Consider the following 25,328-nt stretch of genomic DNA (forward strand, 5'->3'; position numbering starts at 1 on the left):
TGAAATATATTTATTAATTGTGGTTCTTACAAAAAATATATCTTATAAATAAATGATAAATGGGTTATACTTTTATAGCGCTTTTCTACCTTCAAGGTACTCAAAGCGCTTTGACAGTATTTCCACATTTACCCATTCACACACACATTCACACACTGATGGCGGGAGCTGCCATGCAAGGCGCTAACCAGCAGCCATCAGAGGCAAAGGGTGAAGTGTCTTGCCCAAGGACACAACGGACGTGACTAGGAAGGTAGAAGGTGGGAATTGAACCCCAGTAACCAGCAACACTCCGATTGCTGGCACAGCCACTCTACCAACTTCGCCACGCCGTAAATAAAATATAAAATATAAAAGCTAAAATGTCTCTTAAAGCTCTGCCCCTTTAATTAGTGCATACTTAATAATTTAACTTTAGCCTACTACTACAACCATATTATTTACCAGCAACATAAAGTGAAACAGAGGCAGAGGTGTCCTGCCACAGTCAGTAACAAATAAAAAGAAAACAGTAGTGGTCAAATACAAATAAGGCAACAAGAGAAGTATCCTACACTTCTCTTTTGTAAAGTAAATCTGAACAGCCTATATGGGCATTTACATCAACTATATGATTTGCCTGAGAAGCTGGACAGGACAAAAAATATATATATATATATATGTATATATATATATATATATATATATATATATATATATATATATATATATATATATATATATATATATATATATATATATATATATATATATATATTTTTTTTTTTTTTCATTTTATTTGTGGCGGACGTAATTCTTTCGTGGCGGGCCGCCACAAATAAATGAATGTGTGGGAAACACTGATGATTATTATGTAGATTTCATAAACAGCAACTGCATATATGGCTAGTGGCTGATTTTTATGAATTGGGTAAAAACAAAGCTCTTGCACTCACCAATAGCAAGCAGTCCTACGGTCTTGGTGCTATCTGATAAATTATAGCATTCTGCAACAAATGAAAGGCTTTGGTAGTATTTACAAGTGCAATATTCCAAACATAGAGTGCTGATAATAGGGATCTGCTTTTTCTGCTGAATTTCAAAATTCTCTGGACTCCCGTGAAATTATAAACCTACGAGACGATGTTACCTATCCTGTAAAGCCAAATTATTTCAGAAAAAGGCCACGCTCGCCTTATTTAATCATACGTATTTCAACCCTATTCCGAGCACTAGAAGCGGTAGCCAAAGCTGGGAAATCCTGTCCGTAATGGCTTCATAAATCGTGTTGATACGCAAAATGGTTCATCATTAGGAAATAACCCTCCATGAGAAATGTAAATGACAAAACAGCATCAACAATAGGCGCAACAGTAAAAACGGGACAGTGGGATGAATCACAAGATCTTTATAGCCACCAGTCTGGCTGTAAAGAGGAAAAAGCTGATGTCTGCAAATGCACACACTCGGTGCTTAGAGCCTTTGTGTTAGGTATACTGCCCCACAGCAGGCATGGTCCAACAAAAGGTATGGCTGGACATATTGGCAAGTGTGAGCATGAGCCCCAACCGATGGACCTCCTCTCTTTAGGTATGGCTTTGCTTTTCATTTATATCCAACAAGCACGGACGAAACACCTCCCTGATCCTCTCCTTCCCCCTTTCCTGTTGTTGCATTTCAATGTAAATGCTGAGATGAATGGCTGCAGCTGGCCCATCAAAAGGCCAGCCCCACTAAAGGGTCTTGATGATTGAGATTCAGCCGGGCCATAACATCTCAACCCTCCCCCCACCTAGCACTGCAACATCCTCACCCCATCTCCATTTATAGCTTCCTGGAATCATTTCTACCTGACCTTTTTACAACAGCATTGTTTGGACCGCTAATTGATACAACAGCAGCATTTTTGACAACTGAAAACGTACTTTACAGCAAAACAGGCTCAATGATTTCCTTCCGTTTCAGCTTGGAAGAGTAACATCGCTACTTTGCTATGGCCCTTGAAATAACTTTACTGTGAGAGCCGGCGGGAGCATGGATGTCAGCAACGTAGCAGTGTGCTACTGGCAGAGACGGAAAGCACAATGGAAGCTAAACCAACAAAACCTGTAAAGCAGTGGTCCCCAAATTGTTTTTATTTTTTTTTAAATACACCCCCCCCCCCCCACCGGGGGGGGGGGGGGGGGAGCATGTCCCAAATTCCAAATTTTCAAGCGTTGACCGGTCCGCAGCTACAAAAAGGTTGGGGATCACTGCTGTAGAGGAACTGGTGCCTGAAAGAGGAAGATTGTTTGTTTTGGCTTCAATTAAAAAAGTCTTGACAATTAGAGATGTCCGATAATATCGGACTGCCGATATTATCGTCCGATAAATGCTTTAAAATGTAATATCGGAAATTATCGGTATCGGTTTCAAAAAGTAAAATGTATGACTTTTTAAAACGCCGCTGTACGGAGTGGTACACGGACGTAGGGAGAAGTACAGAGCGCCAATAAACCTTAAAGGCACTGCCTTTGCGGGCCGGCCCAATCACATAATATTTACGGCTTTTCACACACACAAGTGAATGCAAACCATACTTGGTCAACAGCCATACAGGTCACACTGAGGGTGACCGTATAAACAACTTTAACACTGTAACAAATACGTGCCACACTGTGAACCCACACCAAACAAAAATGACATCTGCACTGTAACACAACATAAACCCAACAGAACAAATACCCAGAACCCCTTGCAGCACTAACTCTTCCGCGACGCTACAATATACACCCCCGCTACCCCCCCCCCCCCCCACCTCAACCCCGCTCCCCCCAATCCTGCCCACCTCAACCTCCTCATGCCCTCTCAGGGAGAGCATGTCCCAAATTCCAAGCAGCTGTTTTGAGGCATGTTAAAAAAAATAAATGCACTTTGTGACTTCAATAATAAATATGGCAGTGCCATGTTGGCATTTTTTTCCATAACATGAGTTGATTTATTTTGAAAAACCTTGTTACATTGTTTAATGCATCCAGCGGGGCATCACAACAAAATAAGCCATAACAATGTGTTAATTCCACGACTGTATATATCGGTATCGGTTGATATCGGAATCGGTAATCAAGAATTGGATAATATCGGAATATCGGATATCGGCAAAAAAGCCATTATCGGACATCGCTAGTTAAAACCAAAGTCTCTTAGTGAAGGTTATGAAATTGGTTCTCGCTGAAATAGACTTATTTTCTGCGGTATTTTATAACATTTTGAAAAACTAATACTTTAGCGTGATGTATGGCGTTATCAGGATTTAAAAATAACTATAAAGTGATTTAAAAAGTACCTTCATCGAGATATATATTGTCCATTTGGTAAAGCACTATGGGAAATATTAATTAGCAATTCAATAGTTTGAAGGGGATACTGTTGGTGGGGAGTGGTACATCAAATAGTAGGTTACAAACCGAAGTCTCTTAGTGAAGGTTATAAAATTGGTTCTGGCTGAAATACACTTATTATCTGCGGTATTCGAGATAAAGTGGAGGTCAAAAATCCTTCAGGCCGTGTGCAGCTGCAGTATTACGACCCCTCCTCCTGCACACAGCTCTGGATGCCGTACGGTAGCTTCAGTAAGGGAGTCCCCCAAACTTTCCCACCCTTCTAAAAGGATCAAATTGGCTGTTTGGGAATACCGCTGCTACTGTAGGAACACAGACAGCCACGGTTTGGAGGAAGAATGTCAGCCAACGTGGTGTATAGTGACTGCAAGAGTAGGCAACACATTACAGCGCGTCTACGGGAGCACCATCCTTTGCTATCAGCTACAGTTAAGGTCGAGCTAATGCTGTCTGGACATGAGCTGGCTACCTTTTGCATGTTGCATGAGTCAAACAAATAACTTGCTACTGACGAAGATATGGCGCGCTGAGAGTGCTAACTCCAAGAAGTTATCATGACGTGAAGGAAACAAGCACAGGCGTAATGCTATGCTTTGCTTTAACGCTAATATTTAGGTTACAATTAAACAGCCAATGAATCAAAACATCAATAAAACACCCCACTCTCTTAGGAAAAGCCATAAAAGCTTCAAATATATCTCTTACAACATTTTACACCCACAGCAAACAATGTAGACCAGGGGCCCCCAAACTACGGCCCGCGGGCCGCATACAGCCCCCAGCATCCAAAATCCGGCCCGTGGGAAGACCCAAGTTAAAAAATAAAAATAAAAATAAAAATTTTTGTATTTTTTTTTAATTTGTCCTTACCCCTGATGTAGACGATATAAATGATACACACTTGGCTGACGATAGAGCTTTTAATACTATCATATCATGATAAGGCATGTTGATGACACATTCTGCGTCCCGCAAATTTGAAAGTGACAAGCAAACAGACATCTTGTACTTCCGTTTGAAAGCACTAAACAGAAAACAATAATACTATCAACATCCACCCCGCAGCACCTGCAGTGAGCAAACTTGTCCAAAAGACGCTGCCATAGCACAAACAATGGCACGCCTTTTCAGTGTCTGTTGAAACCAGTTTGTTGAATTCAAAACAACAAGAAAAAATCATAAATTAGCTGCGCTGTTCTATAAGCCGCAGGCTTCAAAACGTAGGAAAAAAGTAGCGACTAATAGTCCGGAATTTACGGCAAGTAAGCCTAACAGAAGATAGGTATCGATTCAACATCGTTTTAAAAGGCAATATATTAATTTTATCGATACTAAAAAAAACAAAACCTTGGATTTAAGAACGAATTATGAAGTATAAGAAGTTTAACACTTTCAATGATAAGGACGTTATCATGAATTGATTAACGTGGACCCCGACTTAAACAAGTTGAAAAACTTATCCGGGTGTTACCATTTAGTGGTCAATTGTACGGAAGATGTACTGTACTGTGCAATCTACTAATAAAAGTCTCAATCTATCAATCAAAAACTCATGTCTGTCAGTCTGAAGCCATCTGTGATCTAATAAAAATATTGTGATATATATTCTTATTGATGGAGGCTAAAATATATATTGTGATAAAGATTTTAGGCCATATCGCCTTCCCAAGTGTGTTGTGTTCAAAACAACCATTCCAATCTATTCTCGCATCAGCCATGTTAAACATGTGTTGTCCCCACATCTTGTCGCATCATAATAATCCCCTCAATTCCCCCCCAAAAATGGATTAACTCGCTGGAATATAAAGACAACATAACATACATCCATAAACTAGTCAGGATGGCCGAGTGGTCTAAGGTGCTGCGCTCAGGTCGCAGTCTCCTCTGGAGGTGTGGGTTCGAATCATTTCTGCCAGCACATACATTTTACCATGAATTGATTAACGTGGACCCTGACTTAAACAAGTTGAAAAACTTATTCGGGTGTTACCATTTAGTTGTCAATTGTACGGAATATGTACTGTACTGTGCAATCTACTAATAATAAAGTTTCAATCAAACGTGGATGCATATGCAAAAGTGCAATATATTTATCTGTACAGTAATCCATTTATTTATATCTGCACCTTATTGCTCTTTTATCCTGCACTACAACGAGCTAATGCAACAAAATGTTGTTCTCATCTGTACTGTGAAGTTCAAATTTGAATGACAATAAAAGGAAGTCTAAGTCTATCACTGTTGTGGATGGTATTGCTTAGCAAAGTACGATATCAAGCCAAACAACCCAGTCACCATTTTGGGCTCAGCAGCACAAGTAAAAAAAAAAAATTAAATTGCTGTGCAAGCTTTAATCAGAGCGGCGAGAACCACAAAATAACCTGCCAAGTCTGTGAAACGGCAACATGCCAGAGAAACAAGCCTTTACCTTTGATGTGAAAGGCTTGGAGATGAGGAAAAAATGCGGTGCAGGGGCGGACCAACCCATTAGAACAAGCAAAGCTGGGTTAAGAATATTGTGCACCGTTGAGACTTCCTAAAGCCTATTGTGAGGTTGTGCTATCCCTTCAAGAAGCTGCAGGACTGCGGTCTGCCAACTTGCACCATTTCACTTCAACCATAGAGAGGCAACAGGATTACGCCGGATTTCCGTTTTTAGTACCCACTGAGATTGCGTTGATAAGGTAACTGAAATAACTCACAACAGATAGGAAGAGATGTGCGAGAGAGGGCGAGACAGTCATAGCAAAACAAATTTAACGGCAGCGGGAAAGCGATAGGATAGAAGCGAGCCGCTCTGCTTGTTTACCAAAAAGGAACACGGTCTCAGCACGAGAGGGGGAGGGGAAGGCCTGCAAAGACAGAAGGCAGTGAAGAGTGAGTGCAGAAGTTAGAGCTTAACGCTTCCCCTCTTGAAACGAACACGGCTGTGTGAGGTACTGTGTGTCCATTGCAACATGCAAAGTGGGCTGAAACAATGAACATGATATCTGTGTGAGTGGGTGAATAAACCAGAAGACATTATCAACGTTGACGGCTGTCTACTTTGTTGCTACCGTATTTTTCGGACTATAAGGCGCACTTAAAATCCTTCTTTGTCCTCAAAACTCAACAGTGCGCCGTATAACCCGGTGCGCCTAATGTACGGAATGATTCTGGTTTTGCTCACCGACCCCAAAGCAATTTTATTTGGTACATGGTGTAATGATAAGTGTGCCCGGTAGATGGCAGTCAAACATAAGAGATACGTGTAGACTGCATTATGATGGCAATATGACTCAAGTTAACAACACCAACATTGTATATGTTCCATTGAAAATATAGTTGTTGTGGCTTGTGCAGCCCTTTGAGACACTTGTGATTTAGGGCTATATGAATAAACATTGATTGATTGATTGATTGATAGAACATTACACATGGCGCTCAAAAATCTATCAAAATGTTTTAGTACGACTTTGGTAAGCTACGAAGCCGCACCGCTTGATGGATTGTCGGCGTATTAAACATACGAGTATTATTATGGTGTGTGTATAAGGTAAGACATTATCTGGCGTTTTTTTCCGCAATATTAAAGTTAAAGTACCAATGAGTGTCACACACACACTAGGTGTGGTGAAATTTGTCCTCTGCATTTGACCCATCCCCTTGTTTCACCCCCTGGGAGGTGAGGGGAGCGGGGAGCAGTGAGCAGCAGCGGTGGCCGGGCCCGGGAATCATTTTTTTGGTTGATTTAACCCCCAATTCCAACCCTTGATGCTGAGTGCCAAGCAGGGAGGTAATGGCTCCCATTTTTATAGTCTTTGGTATGACTCGGCCGGGGTTTGAACTCACAACCCACCCATCTCAGGGCGGACACTCTAACCACTAGGCCACTGAGCAGGTTATAATAATAATAATATTATGCAAAATCAACTTTTCTTACCTTCTGGTACCTGCTGATCTGTATTTGTATTTGATAAGCTTATTTTTCTCTATCTTCTTGTTATGGGAGGTTCATCCTCCACGGTTGCCATTTCTAATATAAAGTAAGGCTGCAGCTAATGATTATTTTTCTATCGATTAATCTATAGATTATTTTTTTCGATTAATCTGTTAATCTATAGATTATTTTTTTCGATTAATCTATAGATTATTTTTCCTTTTACCGATTATTTTTTTATTCAAAATGAAGATGAAAAAATAAATGTAGGCCAGTTTTTTCAAAAGGCATGGCTTTTATTTACAAAAAAAAAGAAGTATGGCCACTCAGTCAACATTGACAACAACATGACTAAATATTCTGTAACAATGTAAACATTTAAAACTTTTAACATTTAACAAAATTAAAAGTAGCTTATTTGCTTTTTAATGTGCAAATATAAAAGTCAACATCCAGTGCAAATCTTAATATTCTGCAATAGCATAAGCATTTCAAAAGTAAAAGTATTGCTTATTTTGCTTTAAAATGTGCAAAAATAAAGATAAACATCCAATACAAAAAAGTGCAAAACGAAATATTCTGTAACAACAGTGTAAACATTTCAACAAAAGTGAAAGTATTGCTTATTTGCTAAAATGTGCAAAAATAAAGATAAACATCCAATACAAAAAAGTGCCAATCTAAATATTCTGGAGCACTGTAAACATTATGTATTGCTTTTAAAATGTGCAAAATAAACATCCAGTCCAACACAGTACACAATAACCAATTCTACTCATTCCAGTGAGTGTCTAACAGTTGTAATGAAGAAAGGTTAGCATGTCTACATGCTCTGCTTCTTTTCTTGTTTACAATATTCCCAGCAGCTGAAAATAGGCGCTCAGAAGGAGTCGATGTGGCTGGAACTGAGAGGTAATTAGCCTTCACCTCAAGCCAGGACTGCGAGTGAGCTGAGCTGCAGTTTAAGTTTCTAGAAGGTCAACGGGCTCATAGTGATGTTACTAGTAGTTGACTGGGAGGTGTTTATTATCATTTGGGGAGAGTCCGCTGCCTGATGCTCACCTGCTAAACACCTATCTGCTCCACGCTGAAGCGCTGACTACATGCGCTCTGAATACGCACTGCTGATTGGCTGATAATGCTTCGTGTGTACCAATCAGATGGTTGTGTGGGTGGGACAATGCTGCGTGTGTACCAATCAGATGGTTGTGTGGGTGGGACAATGCTGCGTGTGTACCAATCAGATGGTTGTGTGGGTGGGGCAATGCTGCGTGCTGAGACAGAGGGAGAGGAGCGAAGCAGCTTGTTAAGACTTTAGCAGCTAAAGTTAGCTTTAGCTTAGAAACTCGTTCGGTACACCCCCGTACCGAACCGAAAGCCCCGTACCGAAACGGTTCAATACAAAACACGTACCGTTACACCCCTAGCAGATACAAATGACACATTCATGTTTTTGTGTAATGATGACAATGTATGCTCGCGCGGACGATTGAGTAGTTGATGGTTTTCTTTTCAAATGTTCGTTCATAGCCGTTGTGCTGCTATGATAGGCCATTTCCGCTCGACACAGTGTGCATACAACAACATTATTAGGCCGTTTATTGAAATACTCCCACACTTTTGACCACTTTTGGCATGCTTTTCCCCCCTCGCTCGCATCGTCTGCTTTGATCGTCTGCTTTGCGCTTCGCCATGACGGTAGTGTGACGTAAATATGCGACGCGTCGACGCACAAAAACGGCGTCGACGTATTTACGTAACCGATGACGTCGACTACGTCGACGCGTCGTTTCAGTCTTACTGCTGATTGGCTGATAATGCTTCGTGTGTACCAATCAGATGGTTGTGTGGGTGGGACAATGCTGCGTGCTGACACAGAGGCAGAATGAGCAAAGCAGCTTGCTAACACTTTAGCTTTAGCTTAGAAACTCGTTCGGTACACCCCCGTACCGAACTTAAAGCCCCGTACCGAAACGGTTCAATACAAAACACGTACCGTTACACCCCTAGCAGATACAAATGACACATTCATGTTTTTGTGTAATGATGACAACGTATGCTCACGCGGACGATTGACTAGTTGATGGTTGATGGTTTTCTTTTCAAATGTTCGTTCATAGCCTTTGTGCTGCTATGTTAGGCCATTTCCGCTCGACACAGTGTGCATACAACAACATTATTAGGCCGTGTATTGAAATACTCCCACACTTTTGACGACTTTTGGCGTGATTTTTCTCCCTCGCTCGCACCGCTCGCATCGTCTGCTTTGATCGTCTGCTTTGCGCTTCGCCATGACGGTAGTGTGACGTAAATATGAGACGCGTCGACGCACAAAAACGGCGTCGACGCATTTACGTAACCGATGACGTCGACGAAGTCGACGCGTCGTTTCAGCCTTAATATAAAGTAGTGTAAAGTTCTTACTTATATCTGTCAGTAAACTCGCCATGAAAGCGCTAAAACATACCGGTGTAGTGAGTTGACATTATTCACCCAAGGAACTTTAGTTATTAAGAGTTTCGGTCGGGTGGTTTTTCACGGGACACATTTCCGGCATTGTTGTTGTTTACGGATGAGGAGATTGAAGTAAAGTCTGAATGTCATTAAAACAGTCACCTCCATCTTTTGACACTACTTCCACTCCCGTCAACAAAGATGAGAAGATGCTGCCGAAGGTGAGCCATAGACCGTTTATTGAAATACTCCCACACTTTCTTTGGGTAGACCCCAAAGAAGTGTTTTGAATTTAGAAAAACAATTAAATATGCCTCCTTTAATGCGCCCTACAATCCGGTGCGCCTTATATATGAAAAAGGCTCGAAAATAAACCATTCATCAGCAGTGCGCCTTATAATCCGGTGCTCCCTATGGTCTGGAAAATACGGTAATCATACTACCTTGTCCTGCTACTCAGAGCGGCGTTTAAGCAAGAGGAACAGCGAGTACCTGCGGATGATTGTTTAAATCATATTTTTATTGATATTTCATTTTTAAAAACGCATACGCGAAAATTTACGTTTAAAAACGCGGAAATCCGTGTTTTTGCGGACATTTCACATGTTTGAATGTCCACAGTCACCCTGAACTTCCATAGTCGAGTGCACTGCCACGTTAAAGTTACCTGTGAAATTTCTGTGAAACATCAGATTTCCTACAATCCTTGCGCATTGTTTATTTTATTCTGTCATGGCGCCTTACACCAGGACCCCGAGCGGCTCTACCTGCTCATTTTGCACAGCGGCGATCTTAAGAGACGGTCAGTAGGAATAGTTGTATTTGCTACCAGCTGCTCCGAGCAAAGTGTAGCAGACAGTTCGGCGATTTTCCAATTTCAAAAAGTGAGTTGTGTAAAAATGTTATTCGTACAATGGCCTGATTTTAAAATTTTCACTCGCTTTGGTGGCAAAATGCGGATTGAGGGTCAATGGGGGGGAAAAAAAACACAAGCCGTGTTTTGTGTCGCACGGGTGCACAGAGCAGAGTCCGCACGGGTCGTAACATTTGCGACATGCTCACAGACGCCGTGAGTACACAAGTACCACCGCAGACTTCGGGCCTTTAACACGAAGCACAACACTCGAGCTGGGTATTGGCAGGAACTGCAGGATAGGATATTTAAGTCATGGTATTGCAAAACTGTGATATTTTGCGATATTCAGTTCACAGACACATTTAAAAAACAGCTTATAATACAAGTTGTACATATGTTCAATAGTGATATAACGATATCAAAATTCATGATTATTGTGACCAGAATGTTCACAGTTATTATCGCTGCATTGTTAAATATGCTTAAAAAGGTACTTATACACACACTGAAATATTTTGACCAAGTAATCAACAAATAAAAATAAAATAGATACCATATAAGAAAACCCACTATTTTGCATGTTTTATGTTTTTTTATGCTTCACCGATAGTGTTTTAGTCTTCTTTGTGTTTTCCTCTTCCTATTCTAGTATTTTATCGGTTTTAATGGCTAAGTTTTTATTGTTTTAAATATTGGTTTATACTGAAGCACTTTAAGATTTAGTTAAATGAAAAGTGCATTACAAATACAATCCATTATTATTATTTCTAGCGGGAGTGGTGGCATACTATTTTGTTTAGTGGTCCTTGAACGCACGGTAAACTCACATCTGTCTCGTATTCCTCGTAACGACCTCTGTCTCTAAAAGAGCACAGCTTGTAGGTTCAAGGTGTCCAATTGAACATCTTTTGTCAGTTTTTTTTAATGCGAGTTTAGATCGGGGTATGATGGGGAAGGACGTTAATGCCTTGTGTATTCATGCTAGCATTTAGGCAAGTAAGCTGGTGCCAGTCAGTCCGTAAATTCATAAAAGTACAGTTATCAACCACGGTTTTTCGAAAATTTTAATTTAAAACGGTAATGCTAACCGGCGAGAGTTTTACTACGATTATCATTATTACCGTTTTATTCCTAATTACAATCGGCCCAGGATATAACTTAAAAACAATATTTTCTATTTGTAAAAAATGATACTAAGACATTAAAAATCAACATTTTATCTGAGTAAAAGCATCGTGATATACTGCCATATCGATATTTCCCCCGTCCAACAGTGACAACGAGCTGCAGTACAAACACTTCCATGTAACTGGAGGACCCACGCTGCGTTGTTAGTAGGGTTGCAAAATTCCGGGAATATTCAAAGTTGGAAACTTTCCATGGGAATTAACTGCAATTGATGGGAAATTAATGGGAATAAACATTGAATGCAACATGCTGGATCTTGCAGCATGATTATTAGCTAAAACAACCTGATTTAATGCAAATTCAGCTGAATTTCAACCCTGCACTGTGCATTCCTCCATCACATGTGCAGTGCATTCTTCCATCACATGCCCAGATAATTCCCAGCTTGTTACACACTACAGCAGGGCTATTGAGGCCACATTAGTATTTGAGCCCAAGGACTTCATCCTGTCAGGTAAGCTTTGATGATATTACTGGGGTAAACATATTTGATCTATGGTATTTAAGTTCAATAGAGGTGTAATTGCTTGTTACTTTATGACTGTAGACTACTCCAGCAGACTTCCACTCAAGCTAGCTAGCGGTTCCTGTACTTGTTAAATGATTTTGGGGCCAATATCTCTAGCTAGCTAGGTTTATGTACCACCACAGTCTCGTAATTAATAAAGTAATAAAAAAGTCTTTACTGCCCCAGCCAAGGAGGCGTGCTAGCTACCATTGCTCAGCTCACAAAATGAGCAATCGCATTAATCGTTGCCTTTTCGACTTGTTTTCATGTTGTGCGTGTGGCGTGACTGAGCCTGGCATGTTTTTTTGCAGAATCGTGCAGCCCTAATTCACAATTTGATTCCTCTTTTGGTTTTAAAAGACGCACATGATGCAACGTTTTCAGCCAACGTAACCACAAAACTTAACTGCTCCCAACAGAGCTCAAGATTTCAATACAGCACCATGTCTGCCTTATAATCTCACAAATAGTACAAGAAATTCAGACGTTCAAACGTGACATACTTGCTGAAAGACGCTATCCCCTCCTGATGCACTGGATAATGATGTCATTGAAACATTTTAAAACGGAATACTCAATGCAAAGACTGCAATACTTAGGATCCTTTATTCTACACTCTTCTGTGCCTTTTTGCATTTAAACTCGGAATGCAATGAAATATCCAAGGATTTTTATTGGGGCCAACCAACTGTGGAAGGCATTTTAAGAATTTGGTTACATTTATCAAGCACAAGTTATGGTCAACTTCCCTAAACAAGCAATAAAATATGTATTAGGTGTTCAGTTCATCAGTATAAAGTCATATTACGCAAAGTAATCTTCTTTACAGACCAAAACAGGTCGCTGCAATTCAAGATGGCCAGGTACAATAAAAACATTTTATACACAGACTTGTCCACAGGGCAGAAAGAGGCATTGATTCTTACTGTGTACTTAGGGAAGTTGCAAGAGCACAACAATCAAAATGCTGACACGCATTGATTAAATGTTTCTAAAAGCAATTCCCTGCCATCTTTAAGTTTTGTTGAAGCCAGCAAAGCTGTATTCTTGCAATTTTTATGGTTGTAGTCTCAAGTGACAACCCTCACGAGTGTTCCTTCATTTCTAAGTTGCAAGAGGATGAAAACAATATCAAAATGTTCCATTTTCAAACAGAACTTCAAAAATGACTGAAAGCACTAATTTTGAGTCGTACTAAATAACTCTTGTTGGTCTTATTTACAAATAGCTCAACTCAATTTCAAGCGTTATCAAGCTTAATATTTTCTAAAGATCATTTTTTATAGTCAACTAGTCATAAATAGCATTTGATATTGTTTGAATTTTGGCGGTTTCGAAGGAATCCGAATTTAAGACCTGGTTCTTATAGATACCCAAACCTTGCATGTATCTAATTGTGGCGCGGAGCCACGGCTAAATTTAAACCGAAAAACCTTAATGTGATTTTTTTTACGTGGAAACAAATTAAAGTATTGTTCTGTATGAATGCATATCTAGCCTATATTATTTAAGCACGGTTGACTCATGATGCATAGAAAATGTGGCGATTGCTAAAAACTGCAAGGGAAGTTCAGCTTACCGCGAAATATAAAAAAGGTGGTCAAATATGTTATTTTGTGTTTGCATTTCATTGATGCGTTAGAATAAGTTTAAATTTTGATTACAATCCGATACTTTGCAGACAGTTGGTGCAACTTTTTTCATTGATGTGATGGCGTCACAGTGCTGCAGCCAAACTAGACAATCACTGGATAAATACTTGACTATGTCCCGCCCACTGTGATTGTATGACCAGTCTGGGCGGAATCCCTTGTTAAATGACAGCAAAATGAGCCAATAAGCAATCATGAAATATAAAACACTGCCAAAGCATTTTTCAACTTTTATTCCGTTTTTCCTGTTTTTTAAGTGAAGTTTTCTTTGTTAAAACTAGTATGTTTATATCTTATCTGTCTGGAGACGGTACTCGTGTTTAAAGAGTAGCTGAAAAATATCTTCCCTTATTCTTATACCTGAAAGACCAGCAGCTGCCACTGGTATACATAATAACAAATGTAAAAATAGAGCAAAAAAACATAACAAAAATATGTTAAAACTAATTACTAATAACACAGACTTGTTTTAAATGTATGTAAATTATTCTTAGCATTAAAACATATATATATACACATATGCATAATCAAAAATTATGAAAATTATATGATGTCTCATTGACCACGCCACCACACCACATGTAGATTTCAAGCTAGGGGAAACCCTGTCTTGTCATCGACTATCTAAACGATTAGTTGACTAATCGTATTCAGCAGCTGTAATTTAGCCTTCGGCTTTGAAATTCAACTTGGGGTATTTTAGGCATGAACTAACCGCTAACTAACAATATAGATGCTTACTTACTTCAGGAAATTGTATTTATACTGCTCATTTGGCTGTTACAAAAAAAATTATTAAACTTTTGTCCATCTACTTTCAGTAGATCGGGCCCTAGTACTGTAAACTGACAGTCAAAGTGCTGATAAAAACAAAGTATTAATTTGTACATAAACAAAGGAAAGTCATATAGAAGCAATACTATACCAAAGCTATCTAGGTTCCTCAAAAAAGAGCATATGTGATTGTGTTTAGAGAGCTGTCCAGGTATATAGACAAAGTTTAGCTCACGGACTGAAGCTGAAAAGATTGTTAAAACTATTTTTCCCACAACTTATTGTCTCTTGTTTTTAGCTAACTACGTAACAAGCCAACTATCTTACTGAGGGGAGTCAAAGACTGTATCCTTCAGATGTGGACATGACTGTGCTTTAAATGCTCCCGCATAACAGTTACTCCCATGAATAGCAAGGTTCGCTTTGCAAATTGAAGGGTTTAGGGAAAAATGGTTCCCATACTTTCGATGTTTTCACCCACAGTGTTGCTGCCACTGGCCACAACCATTTTTCTCTTTCAGTTGCTGCTGTTGACCAGTCGTACTGACTCACGTATGTTTGTTTACGTCCAGAAAATAACTTCTAATGTTCAACGGCACACAAAACAGCAGACATGTCTTCCACTATCGATGCTCTGAGACGTGATCACAGATGAAGACGTCCGTTATGTTACTCAAAATATTAAGATGGACCTTCCTACACATGTTCTCCAAAACCCCCAAACAGAACAAAACACTTGTTTTATTTAGCAATGGCTCGAGGTTTGCCTGCTTAAATGCTTACAGTTCACTTCTTTTCGTCTGAATTTGGTAATGAGTTTGGATTCCGGTTTATGTTCTTTGGAAATGACAACAAAAAAATCACCACCACAAATCACGAGACATTACTTTCAACTCTTGCAGCACACCAGCGGGTACAAGAATGGCAAGTATGTAAAAAGCTCTAACTAGCAAAATGGAGGAATTTGGTCATTTGTTAGTCATAATGGTTAGGTCGGAAATCTACCTGATTACAGCACACCACGAATAGTCACCTGCACTTCAGACGGATAGATTATCCTGCTTTACATTGTAAAAAATATGTGCCATCAGACAACAATCAGCTCCAATAACACGTTGTCTCTCTTAAATGTGCCATTATTCACAAGCGACAAAGGAAGCTAACAAGCTAAGGAGTGTCAATGTTGGGTTGGGAGTTAACTTACCAGAAAACACCAATCCTTATCGTTTGGCAAATAATAGTACAAAGCACATGCAGAAATAGGCCTAGGTCCATAACAAATGCTGCTGGATAATAGGTTAGTCCTGACAAAGGATATTATTGTCAACATTGCTTTGAGACCACATTAAGGACTAATGTACTGACAATGTATAATATTGATAATGCAATTAGACCCTTTCAAATAAACTTGTATTTCTCATTGGTATTGCTTTACCATTGTAATTGGAATTCCAAAAACTTGTAAATATTTAAATATATAAACAAGCAATAAAAATAAAATAAACCGTAAACAAAAAAATGTGCCTGAATAAAAATCACAACGAAAAACAGTAGACACTGTGTCTGTTAGGGGAAAGAAATACTAAAATGTAATAAGGCAGCCAAAACTTCAAAAAATTTCACATCAAAAGGTTTAATACGAGTCAGTAGATCGGGCCCTAGTACTGTAAACTGACACCACTGTTACAATTCCAATGCATTTCCCTTCACTACGTTAATTACTTGCTCTAATTTAAAGAAGTTGACATGACACCTGTCAGTGTAAGCTTTTCGCAAACATTGTCGTCACACTTGCCTCACAGGAGCTAATTAGTCAATCATCAAATGCAACTGCCAACATTAGATAATCAAGGGGATTCCTCTGCATTACAAACAGACCTAAAGACTTCCTGCAGACTCCAATCCGTGTGCCAACATGTAGCATTGAAAGTACAAATGCTATATGCTGGAAGTAACAGCATTTATGAAACTACATTGAAAAATGTCGTTTAGAAATGTGCTTGAATCCCAAGTCTAACAAGTGTGTAAATATTAGGGGTGTAACGACTCGTTTTAACAACGATTCGAATTGTAATTTGAGGTTGCTGATACGATTCAGGGGCAATATTAGTTTATTTAGAACAATAAGATATGATTCAGTGAGTTGAAATCCAAAGTAAAAACAAATCAAGGGACTGCACCGAAACAAACCGGACCCGGTTCCAAAGGCTCACCTCCTTGAAAAATAGGTCGAATTGTTGGAATTGATCTACACGAGCACGTCCAATAGACGAGATTTAAGCAAGCTGCTGAATCTGTCCCGTATCTCGACTGTCAACGAAGTCAGTTTTAAAGTACCAGTAGAGTGAAAAAACAAGTTGCCTCTATATTAAAGCTATTCTCATAAACACACCAAAAGACTTCCAAAGATTCCAGATAAATAGATATGACCAAAACTAGGGATGGGAATTGAAAACCGGTTCTTCTTCAGAACCCAGTGTATCAATTCCTTGGAATCACTTGCCATTTTTTCAACCGATTCCGTTAACGGTTCTTCCGGGTGAGGATGACGCAATTAGGCAACGTGCGTAGTGATGTCAGACATTGTCAGAGAGCAACATGGTGGCACCGGGCGGAAGAAGCGCTCCGAAGTTTGCGGACATTTTACAAAAAAAATCTCACCATATCGTTTTTTTTCCTGAAGCGATCATGGCAACCATTGTGGCAGTTAATTATGTCGCATGTACGCGCCATGTTTTAAACTTATTAAAGAAAAGAACCCAACTTTTGGACAGAGTCCTGTATTTGGCAGTGGAAATAAGAGTCCAGCAAGACCCGCAATTCAATGCGTTTTCAGGCCACACTTCCTCGCCCAGGCCTGGGCAATTATTTTGACTCGGGGGCCAAATTGAGAGAGAAAAAAATTGTCTGAGGGCCGGTATATCTATTTTAAGGAACACTAACACAAAACCTCACAATAATGTCTGATTGAATGCTAAAAACGTTATGACAGACCGCCTTAAAAAACGGAATGGAATTTTAAATTTGCTACTGAATGAGACACCTAGAATGTACATGAAAATAAAGAATGTGGGATTTACAATATTAAAGGCCTACTGAAACCCACTACTACCGACCACGCAGTCTGATTGTTTATATATCAATGATGAAATCTTAACATTGCAACACATGCCAATACGGCCGGGTTAACTTATAAAGTGACGTTTAAAATTTCCCGGGAAATATCCGGCTGAAACGTCGCGGTATGATGACGTATGCGCGTGACGAAGTCAGTATAACGGAAGTTATGGTACCCCGTAGAATCCTATACAAAAAGCTCTGTTTTCATTTCATAATTCCACAGTATTCTGGACATCTTTTGCAATTTGTTTAATGAACAATGAAGACTGCAAAGAAGACAGTTGTTGGTGGGATCGGTGTATTAGCAGCGGACTACAGCAACACAACCAGGAGGACTTTGTTGGAGCGCTAGCCGCGCTAGCCGCCGACCTCACCTTGACTTCCTACGTCTCCGGGCCGCCAAACGCATCGGGTGAAGTCCTTCGTCCTTCTGCCGATCGCTGGAACGCAGGTGACCACGGGTGTTGATGAGCAAATGAGGGCTGGCTGGCGTAGGTGGAGAGCTAATGTTTTTAGCATAGCTCTGTGCGGTCCGGTTGCTAAGTTAGCTTCAATGGCGTCGTTAGCACAGCATTGTTAACCCTCGCCAGCCTGGAAAGCATTAACCGTGTATTTACATGTCCACGGTTTAATAGTATTGTTGATTTTCTATCTATCCTTCCAGTCAGGGGTTTATTTTTTTTTGTTTCTATATGCAGTTAAAGCACGATGCTATCACGTTAGCTCGTAGCTAAAGCATTTCGCCGATGTATTGTCGTGGAGATAAAAGGCACTGAATGTCCATTTTGCGTTCTCGACTCTCATTTTCAAGAGGATATAGTATCCGAGGTGGTTTAAAATACAAATCCGTGATCCAAAATAGAAAAAGGAGAGTGTGGAATCCAATGAGCCAGCTTGTACCTAAGTTACGGTCAGAGCGAAAAAAGATACGTCCATCACTGCCTCTCAAGTCCTTCACTGTAACGTTCCTCATCTACGAATCTTTCAACCTCGCTCAAATTAATGGGGTAATCATCACTTTCTCGGTCCGAATCTCTCTCGCTCCATTGTAAACAATGGGGAATTTTGAGGAATCCTAGCTCCTGTGACGTCACGCTACTTCCGGTACAGGCAAGGCTTTTTTTTATCAGCGAGCAAAAGTCGCGACCTTTATCGTCGCTTTTCTCTACTAAATCCTTTCAGCAAAAATATGGCAATATCGCGAAATGATCAAGTATGACACATAGAATGGATCTGCTATTCCCGTTTAAATAAATAAAAAATCATTTCAGTAGGCCTTTAACTATGAAGGATAAAACACTGAATATTGACAACATATGAACGTCACAGCCCCTCTCGATATTTTACAACCAAGCGAAACGCAACAAAAATGCAACAAACACAGCGAAATATGAACGCGAAGTGTAAAAAATATACCCACCTACAATCTGATACATCTGATATATCACTAAGCTTTAGAACTTTGTTGTAAAAATCTCCTTCCGCGTCTGTCCCTGACACCCGCATTTCAGGATGGCCTCTATGGAAACACTCTGTGGAAACGCTCAAGCTGCTGTGCCTTACTTAGATGACCATACTCACTAGTATATCCTGCAAAAGCGCAGATTCCAACCATTGAAATACTTTGTATAGTTCAAGACTTATGGTAATTTGAAAACATCACTGCACAGCATAATGGCAGCTACAGTTCCCATCTTAAAGATCTAAAATAATTATTTGGGAATGTCCGGCAGGCCAGATTGAAAAGCTTAACGGGCCTTAATTTGCCCAGGTCTGTCCTAGCCCAATACTGTTAAATCCCTAGAGAAAATATACAGATATTGATATATCGATTAATCATTACACACCTAATGAAAATAATATAATTTCTGAAACTACCATTAAAACGTCATTCAGAAATGAGCTCAAATCCCAAATGGAACAGGTGTGTAAATATATGCTAAAGCTATTGAGGAACACACCCAAAAACAGTCAGATTTTGCAGAAGCTGCTGAAACTGGCAAAAGAAAAGATGGCGTACCCGAGCTCTATGTATGCATGTATCGCCACATCTGCAGTGTTATCAACATTAAACCCTCAACAAGGCCATCTTGGTGGAAAACACCACCAGCAGCACTGTGGTGCTTTGTCCTCGCCATTGCTGCTGCACCAAATGCTGCTCGGCCATCATCCCACCATGTTATGCTTCTCTTTAACGTACAAAAAAACACCAATTCACACCAATCTGTGCCTGCACAAAATCATACTAGGAGAACTGACACATACCGTGGGTGGGTAGATACGAGGTTGCCATTGAAAATGTGACTATAAAGTCAAGTTAAAACATCAAGCACACATAATTGGGACAAAACGTACACAGTATGCTCCATATGTATGTCATGCATATTACAATAAAACAATATTGACGAGGGGCTAATGCATGTGGTAATAATGCAAGTCCCCATTAGGGCATATCTCGTAAGAATGCAACACAAACACGTAAGCACAAAGAAAGCAGGCACACACGCTAGCCTCTGACCATAGAACTTTCCTCCAGAAGGTCTTATTTTGTCCATGTGCTGTCAGATGAAACAAAAATTTAGCTGTTTGGCCACAATACCCAGCAATATGTTTGGAGGAGAAAATGTGAGGCCTTTAATCCCAGGAACACCAGGCCTACCGTCAAGCATGGTGGTGGTAGTATTAAGCTCTAGGCCTGTTTTGCTGCCAATGGAACTGGTGCTTTACAGAGAGTAAATGGGACAATAAAAAGAAGGATTACCTCCAAATTCTTCAGGACAACCTAAAATCATCAGCCCGGAGGTTGGGTCTTGGGCACAGTTGGGTGTTCCAACAGGACAATGACCCCAAACACACGTCAAAAGTGGTATGGGAATGGCTAAATCAGGCTACAATTAAAGTTTTAGAATGGCTTTCCCAAAGTCCTGACTTAAACGTCCAAACAGCTAAATTGTTGTTTCATCTCACCACAGAACTTTCCTCCAGAAGGTCTTATCTGTGTCCATTTGATAGCAGCAAACTTTAGACGAGCCTTAAAGGCCTACTGAAACCCACTACTACCGACCACGCAGTCTGATAGTTTATATATCAATGATGAAATCTTAACATTGCAACACATGCCAATACGGCCGGGTTAACTTATAAAGTGCAATTTTAAAATTCCTGCCACACTTCCGGTTGAAAAACTCCTTTGGATATGATTCATGCGCGTGACGTCACAAAATCCACGGAAGTGGTTGGACCACATCGGACCGGATACAAAAACCTCTTGTTTTCTTCGACAAAATTCCACAGTATTCCGGACATCTGTGTTGGTGAATCTTTTGCAATTTGTTTAATGAACAATGGAGGCTGCAAAGAAGAACGTTGTAGGTGGGATCGATCGGTGTATTAGCGGCTAAGTACAATACTTACAGCAACACAACAAGGACTAGCAGACGCCTAGCCGATGCTTGCCGCCAAACCCACGGATGAAGTCCTTCGTCGCGCCGTCGATCGCTGGAACGCAGGTGAGCACGGCTGTTGATGGGAAGATGAGGGCTGGCTGGCGTAGGTGGAGCGCTAATGTTTTTAGCATACCGTATTTCCTTGAATTGGCGCCGGGAATATAGTATTCGCCTGCCTAGAATTACAGCCGGGTCAAACTCGTTTCGCAAAATAATTAGCGCATGCTTGGCACTTCCGCCGGGTCAAATATGAGTCATTAAATGACTCCCGCCTCCAGGTGGTAGAGGGCGCTAGTGATCCTTCTTGCGACTACCAGTACTGCAGGAGACAGGTACTGCAGAAGAAGACAACAAGCAGCAAGCATGCAGCAATTGTTTGCTTGCACTTTTAACATGGAGGATTACATATCTAAAATAAAACCGTTTTCTAAACTGGACTTTCAATCGAAGCAGGAGGTAATAATTAAAGGAATATCTCCAGAGACTTTTAAAATTGAAGAAAGATGAGAAAGACTGCCTTTGATCAGAAGCAGCTGCACATGGACCCATCTACAAGTAAAGGTAAGATCATAATAACGTTTTTTTTATTAAATGTGTTTTTAATGATAAGGTATGCGCCGGAGTGAGAAGAGGTTTTAAAATAATTAGAGCATGCTTGCTCATTCCGCATGGTTTTCGTAACCGCAGGAGTGAGAAGAGGTTTTAAATTAATTAGCGCCCCTGCGGCTATTCAAGGAAATACGGTAGTTCTGTGAGGTCCGGTTGCTAAGTTGCTAAATTAGCCTTAGCGTCGTTAGCAACAGCATTGTTAAGCCTTACCAGGCTGAGAATTTTTAACCGTGTAGTTACATGTACATGGTTTAATAGAATTGTTGATCTTCCGTCTATCTTTCCAGTCAGGGGTTTATTTCTTTTGTTTCTATCTTCATTTGAGAACGATGCTATCACGTTAGCTCAGTAGCTAAGTGTGTCACCGATGTATTGTCGTGGAGATAAAAGTCACTTTAAATGTCCATTTCGCGTGCTCAACTCTAATTTTCAAGAGGATATAGTATCCGAGGTGGTTTGAAATACAAATCCGTGATCCACAATAGAAAAAGGAGAGAGTGTGGAATCCAATGAGCCAGCTTGTACCTAAGTTACGGTCAGAGCGAAAAAAGATACGTCCATCACTGCCTCTCTAGTCCTTCACTGTAACGTTCCTCATTTACGAATCTTTCATCCTCGCTCAAATTAATGGGGTAATAGTCGCTTTGTCGCTCCGAATCTCTCTCGCTCCATTGTAAACAAAGGAAAATTGTGAGGAATATTACCTCCTGTGACGTCACGCTACTTCCGGTACAGGCAAGACTTTTTTTTAATCAGCGAGCAAAAGTTGCGAACTTTATCGTCGATTTTCTCTACTAAATCCTTTCAGCAAAAATATGGCAATATCGCGAAATGATCAAGTATGACACATAGAATGGATCTGCTATTCCCGTTTAAATAAAAAATAAAAATTTCAGTAGGCCTTTAAGGTGTCGCTTCTGGAGCAAGGGCTTCCTTCTTGCATGGTAGCCTCTCAGTCCATGGCGATGCAAAACATGCTTGACTGTGGACACTGACGACTGTGTTCCAGCAGCTTCTGATTTTTGGTGGTTCTCGGTTGACTCTTGATCATGCTGACCAAATTTCTCAATTTTTGTTTCATCTGACCACAGAACTTTTCACCTTATCTTTGTCCATGTGATGTCATAAGTGGTCAAAATTCAACCAGAAGCTTGCCAGCTTGGCTACCAAAAGCGCCTTAATGCAGCGAAACTTGCCAAGGCACATGTAACCAAATATAAACATTGCTGTATGTATACTTTTGACCCAGCAGATTTGGTCACATTTTCAGTAGACCCATAATAAATTCATAAAAAGAACCAAACTTCATGAATGTTTTTTGTGACCAACAAGTATGTGCTCCAATCACTTTATCACAAAAAAATAAGAGTTGTAGAAATGATTGGAAACTTAAGACAGCCATTATGTTCTTTACAAGTGTATGTAATTTTTTGACCACGACTGTATATGCTAAAGGTATTGAAGAACACACCCAAAAACAGTCCGATTTTGCAGAATCTGATGAAACTGGCAAAAGAAAAGCCGGGGGACCCGAGCTCTATATATGCATGTATCGCCACATCTGCAGTGTTATCAACATTAAACCCTCAACAAGGCCATCTTGGTGGAAAACACCACCAGCAGCACTGCAGTGCTTTTTCCTCGCCATTGCTACTGCACCAAATGCTGCTCGGCCATCATCCCAACATGTTATGCTTCTCTTTAACGTACAAAAAAAACAATTCACACCAATCAGTGCCTGCACAAAATCATAGTAGGAGAACTGACACATACCGTGGGTGGGTAGGTCCAATCCACTTTATTTATATAGCACATTTAAAGCACAAAGTGCTGCACAAAAATATTAAAAACAAGATTCAAATACTATCCATAGCTCCACTAATGACTGAATAAAAACAAAATGAATAAATATAAAACCAATATTTGAAAAAATATGATTAAAAAACAATTAAAACAATAAATAGAAATGTAAATTTAGATATGAGGTTGCCATCGAAAATGTGACTATAAAGTCAAGTTAAAACATCAAGCACACATCATTGGGACACAATGTACACAGCATGCTCCATATGTATGTCATGCATGTTACCATAAAAGCATATTGACGAGGGGGGGTTAATGCATGTGGTAATAATGCAAGTCCCCATTAGGGCTTATCTCGTAAGAATGCAACACAAACACGTAAGCACAAAGCAAGCATGCACACATGATAGCCTCTTTTATTAAACCGATGTTACAAGCACATTAATTTCTGCACATTTCAAGGCTTTTGTGTGCAAAACATGAGCAACATGAGAAGTTTGTTGAACGGAGCACATTTATGGGGCAGCAATAGCATGTTTGTTATGGTGGTGGTGGGGGGAAAAGAGCACTTACCCGCGTCGAAATGTCCTTAAAGTCTGAACGGAGGCTTTATTCAACGCCACGGTGTTTTCAGCCGATACTGGATGTTCCCATTTGTTGCGTTCGTTTTAGCTCAAATTGTCCCGGAAACATCCGCATAGCCTGGCCAGGACCATAGCAGCTCTCCCCCCCAAACAAACGCGGCTAACGCTAGCTTGGTTAAAAAAACAAAACAACCTTTTTATCCACGAAAATACGGTTGCAACGCGGCTAGTTCATTCTTCACCTCGGAGCGCGACCCTTTAAGCGTCCGTTTGCGTGCAAGGGCTGCGGGAAAAGCCGTGAAAAATATCGCAGAATGTTTCGTTTAAGAGTCCTCCGCTGAGCGGTACGAATGTTTTTTTTTTCTCCCGAGCGGCCTTCGACTTCTTCGGTGTGACGACGAGGCGCAAGACGGAAACGCTCGGGGAGGGGAGGGGAGGGGAGGGGAGGGGGGGGGTGGAAGTCGCGTTGTGATTGGTCGAGGACGACACCCGCGCACTAGGAAACTGGCTCCATTTTGGATCTGAGACGTAAATCCGGTTCCAATTCTGGTTGTGCCAGGTTAGAGCCAACATGGCCACCTCTGTGCGGAGTTGCAGCACCAGAGCCGCCGCACTCCATGGAAGCGTTACGATGGAAGGACCAATCAAAGGTGCGCTTGTTTTATCACAGCCTTCAAATCGTGTTTACTTTTTGTTGACATTACGGTACAATGTCATAGGAAATACGAACGCCTATATTCATAAATAAGGACAATTTAAGTGCATCATTCAGTTCAGTTCATTTATTTATTTCATTCATTTAAAAATCTAACAAAGGAATACAATAAAAATAAATAGTTTAACATAACATTTAGATGGATAGATAGATAGATAGATAGATAGATAGATAGATAGATAGATAGATAGATAGATAGATAGATAGATAGATAGATAGATAGATAGATAGATAGATAGTTTGATTGATTGATTGATTGATTGATTGATTGATTGATTGATTGATTGATTGATTGATTGATTGATTGATTGATTGAGACTTTTATTAGTAGATTGCACAGT

The 25,328-nt window shown here is 40.2% G+C and overlaps 1 protein-coding gene across 2 annotated transcripts in view; it reads right to left on the bottom strand.

Moving 5' to 3' along the window:
• The window catches only part of ankrd11 (ankyrin repeat domain 11), a 252,845-nt gene extending 228,161 nt beyond the window's left edge, over positions 1 to 24,684 (bottom strand). For both annotated transcript variants that reach the window (XM_062033611.1, XM_062033603.1), the window contains exon 1: positions 24,262 to 24,684. The gene's annotated coding sequence lies outside the window, so the exon portion shown is untranslated. The remainder of the gene's footprint in view (positions 1 to 24,261) is intronic.
• Positions 24,685 to 25,328: the final 644 nt, after the last annotated feature.

Source organism: Entelurus aequoreus, linkage group LG02, assembly GCF_033978785.1.
Source record: "Entelurus aequoreus isolate RoL-2023_Sb linkage group LG02, RoL_Eaeq_v1.1, whole genome shotgun sequence".
NCBI lineage: Eukaryota > Metazoa > Chordata > Actinopteri > Syngnathiformes > Syngnathidae > Entelurus > Entelurus aequoreus.